The sequence below is a fragment of the Oryctolagus cuniculus genome, chromosome 2, assembly GCF_964237555.1.
Source record: "Oryctolagus cuniculus chromosome 2, mOryCun1.1, whole genome shotgun sequence".
Classification (NCBI taxonomy): Eukaryota; Metazoa; Chordata; class Mammalia; order Lagomorpha; family Leporidae; genus Oryctolagus; species Oryctolagus cuniculus.
The window spans coordinates 198,192,317-198,198,006 of NC_091433.1; positions in this window are offsets into that span (position 1 = coordinate 198,192,317).

Here is a 5,690-nt window from a genome sequence, read left to right on the forward strand (position 1 = left end):
TTTTGTGTGTTGATTTTATATCCTGCCACTTTACCAAACTCTTCTGTGAGTTCCAATAGTCTCTTAGTCTTTTGGATCCCCTAAATAAAGAATCATGTCATCTGCAAAGAGGGATAGTTTGACTTCTTCCTTCTCAATTTGTATCACTCTGATTTCTTTTTCTTACCTAGTGTCTCTGGCTTAAACTTCCAGGACTATATTGAATAACAATGATGAGAGTGGGCATCCTTGTCTGGTTCTGGGTCTCTGTGGGAATGCTTCCAACTTTTCTCATTCAATAGGATGCTGGTTGTGGGTTTGTCATAAATTACCTTGATTGTGTTGAGGAATATTTCTTCTATACCAATTTGCTTAGAGTTTTCATCATGAAAGGGTGTTATATTTTATCAAATGCTTTCTCTGCATCTATTGAGATAATCATATGGTTTTTGTTCTTCAGTTTTTTAATGTGATGTATCATATTGATTGATTTGCCAATGTGGAACCATCCCTGCCTACCAGGGATAAATCCCACTGGGTCCGGGTGAATGATCTTTCTGATGTGTTCTTGGATTCGATTGACTAGTATTTTGTTAAGGATTTTTGCGTCTATGTTCATCAGGGAAATTGTTCTGTAATTCTTTTTCTCTGTTGTATTTTTTTCAGGTTTAGGAATTAAGGTGATGCTAGTTTCATAGAAGGAGTTTGGGAAAATTCCCTCCCTTTCAATTGTTCTGAATAACTTGAGAAGAAGTGGCATTAGTTCTTTAAATGTCTGGTAGAATTCAGCAGTGAAGCCATCTGGTTCTGGGCTTTTCTTTCTTGGGAGGTCCATATTACTGATTTTAATTTCCATCTTGGCTATATGTCTTTTTAGGTTTTCTGTGTCTTCATGGCTGAATTTAAGTAGGTTGTATGTGTCCAGGAATCTATCCTTCTCTTCTAGGTTTTCTGATTTTTGGCATGCAGTTCTTTGTAGTAATTTTTGATGATTCTTTTCATTTCTGTGGTGTCTGCTGTTACATTTCCTTTTTCATCTCATTTTATTGATTTGGGTTTTCTCCCTCCCTTTTTTGGTTAGTTGGGCCAGTGTTATGTCAATTTTGTTTATTTTTTGTTTTACTGACCTTTTGTACTGTTTTTCGGTTTCAGTTTTGTTTATTTATTCTCTAATTTTAATTATTTATTTTCTCTTACTAGTTTTGGGTTTGGTTTGCTGTTGTTTTTGTAGGTCCTTGAGATGCATTGATAGCTCATTTATTTGGTGCCTTTACAATTTCTTGATATAGGCACCAATTACTATCAGCTTCCCCCCCCTTTTTTAAACTTTTATTTAGTAAATATAAATTTCCAAAGTACAGCTTATGGATTACAATGGCTTTTTCCTCCCCATAACTTTCCTCCCACCCACAACCTTCCCATCTCCTGCTCCCTATCAGCTTTCCTTTTAACACTGCTTTTGCTGTATCCTGTAAGTTTTGATATGTTGTACTGTTTTCTTCATTAGTTTCCAGAAATTTTTTGATTTCTCTTTGGATTTCTTTAATGACCCACTGTTAATTCAGGACTATGTTGTTCAGTCTCCATGTGTTTATGATGTCCTAGAGATTCTCAAGTTGTTGATTTCCAGTTTCATTCCATTGTGGTCAGAGAGGATGCGTGGCATGATTTCAACTTTTTTTTGAATTTGCTGAGACTTGATTTATGGCCTAGCATGTGGTCTATCCTAGAGAAAGTTCCATGCTGTATTGAATAAGAACTGTGAGAATGGATATCCCTGTCTGGTTATAGATCTTAGAAAAGGTGCTTTCAGCTTTTATTTTCAGCTTTTCCCAATCCAGTCTGATGTTAGCTAAGGGTTTTTCATATATAGCCTTTATTATGTTGAGGTATATTCCTTCTATACCTCATTTTTTAAAAAGATTTATTTATTTACTTGAAAGAGTTACACAGAGAGAAGGAGAGGCAGAGAGAGAGGTCTTCTATCCTCTGGTTTACTCCCCAACAGGCCGCAACAGCCAGAGCTGTGCCAATTTGAAGCCAGGAGCCAGGAGTGTCTTCCAGGTCTCCCACATGGGTGCAGGGGCCCAAGGACTTGGGGCATCCTCCACTACTTTCCCAGACCATAGCAGAGAGCTGGATCAGAAGTGGAGAAGCTGGGACTTGAACTGGTGTCCATATGGGATGCCATCTGCAGGCGGCGGCTTTACCTGCTATGCCATAGTGCTGGCCCCAGTGTATCTTGTTTGTTAAAGGTCTTTTTTGTGAATCACAGACTGGTATTGAATTTAATCAAATGCTTTTTCTGAATGTGTTGAGTGATCATATGGTTTTTATCCTTCTTTCTGTTGATGTGAGCTATTAGTTAATTGATTTGTAGATGTTGTACTGCCCCTGCATTCCTGGGATATACCTCACTTGTCAGGGTACATGATCTTTTTGGTGTGTTGTTGGGATTCCATTTGCTAATATTTCGTTGGGAATTTTTTCATCTATGATGAAGGAGATGGTCTATCATTTTTTTTTCTTTCTGTGTCCTTGTGTGGTTTTGGAATCAAGGTAATGTTTCATAGAGCGTATTTGGAAGGGTTCCATTTCCTTCAGTTTTGGAATTTTTTTTATGATAAATTATTTTTTCATTTTTTTTAATTTGACAGGTAGAGTTATAGACAGAGGTAGACAGGTAGAGAGAGACAGAGAGAAAGGTCTTCCTTCTGTTTTTTTTTTTTAACTTTTATTTAATGAATATAAATTTCCAAAGTACAGCTTATGGATTACAATGGCTTCCCCCCCCATAACTTCCCTCCCACCCACAACCCTCCCCTTTCCCGCTCCCTCTCCCCTTCCATTCACATCAAGATTCATTTTCAATTCTCTTTATATACAGAAGATCAGTTTAGCAAACATTAAGTAAAGATTTCAACAGTTTGCACCCACATAGAAACACAAAGTGAAAAATACTGTTTGAGTACTAGTTATAGCATTAAATCACAATGTACAGCACATTGAGGACAGAGATCCTACATGAGGAGTAAGTGCACAGTGACTGTATTAATTTTTCCTTCAAAGTGTGGTAGAAACCAAGAGTGAAACCGTCTGGGCCTTAGCTTTTTGTTTGTTTGTTTGAAGATTTTTTTTATTACTAATTAAATCTCTATTATGATCTGTTTAGATTTTCTATGTCTTCATTCTTCAATTTTGGTAAGTAAAATGTATCAAGAAATTTACCCGTTTCCTCTAGGTGTTCCACTTGTAGGTATATGGTTGTTTCTGAGAGTCCCTGTTAATACTTTTTATTTCTGTGCTATCAGTTGTAATGTCTTTTTCATTTCTGACTTTATCAACTTGAGTTTGTTTTCTTAGTCTAGCTAAAGGTTTATCAGTTTTATTTTTTCAAAAACCAACTCTTCGTTTCATTTATCTATTGTATTTTCTGTTTGAATTTCATTGAATTCTATTCTAATTTTTACTAATTTTATTCTAATTTCTGATTTTGGGTGTGTTTTGTACTTATTTTTTTAGATCCTTGAGATCCATTGTTAAGTTGTTTATTTGACATCTTTTGTTTAGGTGGGTACTTATTGCTATAATGTTCCCTCTTGGTACTGCTTTTGCTGTATCCCATAAATTTTGGTATGTTGTGTTTCCATTTTCATTAGTTTCAAGAAATTTCTTAATTTCCTGTTGACTTGTTTAATAACTCATTCTTCATCTAGGAGCATATCGTTCAGTCTCCATGCACTTGTTTAATTTCTAAAGCTTTTTTTTTTTTTTCCGTCGATTTCTACTTTTTTCCATTTTGGTCAGAAACCATAACTCATGACATGAGTTAGTTTTCTGAATTTGTTGAGACTTATTCTCTGGCCTTATATCTTTGGGGATCGTCTATGCATTCTGCTGCTTCCATGCTACTCTGCCGCTGCGAGATGGAATGCTCTGTGGATGTCTCTTAGGTCCCTTTGTTCCATAGTGCAGTTTCACTCTCATATTTCCTTGTTGATTTCTGTCTGGATGATCTGCCCATTGATGAAAGTGTGGTGGTGTTTTCCATTATTACTGTGTTGTAACTTATATCTCCTTCTAGATCTAATGAGGTTCTTTTTAAAATAAATCTGGGTGCTTTGTTGGTAGGTGCATGAGTGTCTGCAGTTGTCATCTCTTCTTGTTGAATTGATGCCTTGATCCTTAGGCAGTGACAGTCCTCTCTTTGCAGTTCTTGTCTTAGGGTCTGCCCTGTCAGATATCAGCCCTGTTGCTTGTGCTGATGTGTAGTTTCCTGTTTTTGTTTTTTAATTTCAGGAGTCTTCAATTCTTAATGTGTATTAAATTTCCTGATTTTTTTTCATTTATTGAACCAGTTTCTTCTTATCTGTTTATTTTGTTCGGAAGGCAGAGAGAAAAAGCACAGAGAGATCTCTCATCTGCTTGTTCCTGCCCCAGGTGTCCACAGCAGCTGAGGCTTGGCTAGGCCAATCCAGGAGCCAGGAACTAAATCTGGGTCTCCCACACGGGTGGCAGGGACTTGAGCTGTCATGACTGCCTTCCAAGGTGCTTTGGGGGAGTGAACCAGCAGATGGAAGACTCCCTCTCTTCCTTCCTTCTCTGTATATGGCAAGTAAGTAAAATAAACACACAAAGATGAACAATGTCAGATTGCTTCCTGGCATTTTCTGTCCCCACCTGTCCCCTGGTAGGTTTCCTGTGTCAACTGTGATCACCAAAACCATGTTTCCCAGAGTCCACTTCCCTGTTCATGTCCCCGCCCCAGGGCCACGGGACACTATTCCATGCCATGTCATAGGCAGAGGTGAAGTGGTTGCCATGATAAACTCATGCTCTGACAATCTACCAGGTAGTGCTACCTTGTACAGTGGCAGCCCACACACCTGTTGTCCCTTGTCACTGTGGACCTGAGCAGCCCTTGACCCTGCAGCTGCTCCGGCTCTCACTGCATCTGTTGTGTCCAGTACCCAGGGTGCACTAGGGCTGCAGCACTACAGTGAAGGGTGGTGGCGTCTCCTGCAGGTCCTGTGCTCTGAACCTGGAGGGCAGAGCAGAAAGCCACAGGTGTGGGTTTGGGCAGCCCCATGGGTTCAGAACAGCCTCATCTTTCCTGTGCACGCAGTTGCAGCAAGTTTCCTTCCTCACTGCCCTGCTGTCCCACACCCCACGTACACCCGCACCTTCTGTTTGCTTTGTCTCTTGGTTCATTTTGACCCAGCTTCCCCGAGTTTGTTCTGTGCACAGCCCTTCTCTTTTCCCTGTAGACCTCGTGTGCTCATCAGCCACATCTCACCAGTATTTGTGGGTTTCCCTCCTTCACTTAATTCTGGGGTTTGTGGGAAAACCTTCTGTAAAGAGTTGAATTTGGGTCCTTGGGAAAACGTGTCTAGGTTCTAACTGCGGGACTGTGAATGGGATGTTATGTGGAAGAGAGTCTTGCAGGAATCCCTACCCTGAGAGACACAGAGATGGAGGCAGAGACTGGATTGTGAGAACCACCACAGCCATCTGCCGCTAAGGTGGAGGTGTGGTGCCGGTGCTGTGTCTGGCCTCCAGGGAGAGCCAGCCCAGCCGGCACCTGGACTGTGGACTTCTGGCCTCCAGGACTGAGGAACATGAATGTTCTGTGATGTCAGCTGCCACATCTGTGGATATTTGTCACATCAGCCTGAGAAATCGAACCCCTCTTCTCCTGTCCTGAATGCGCA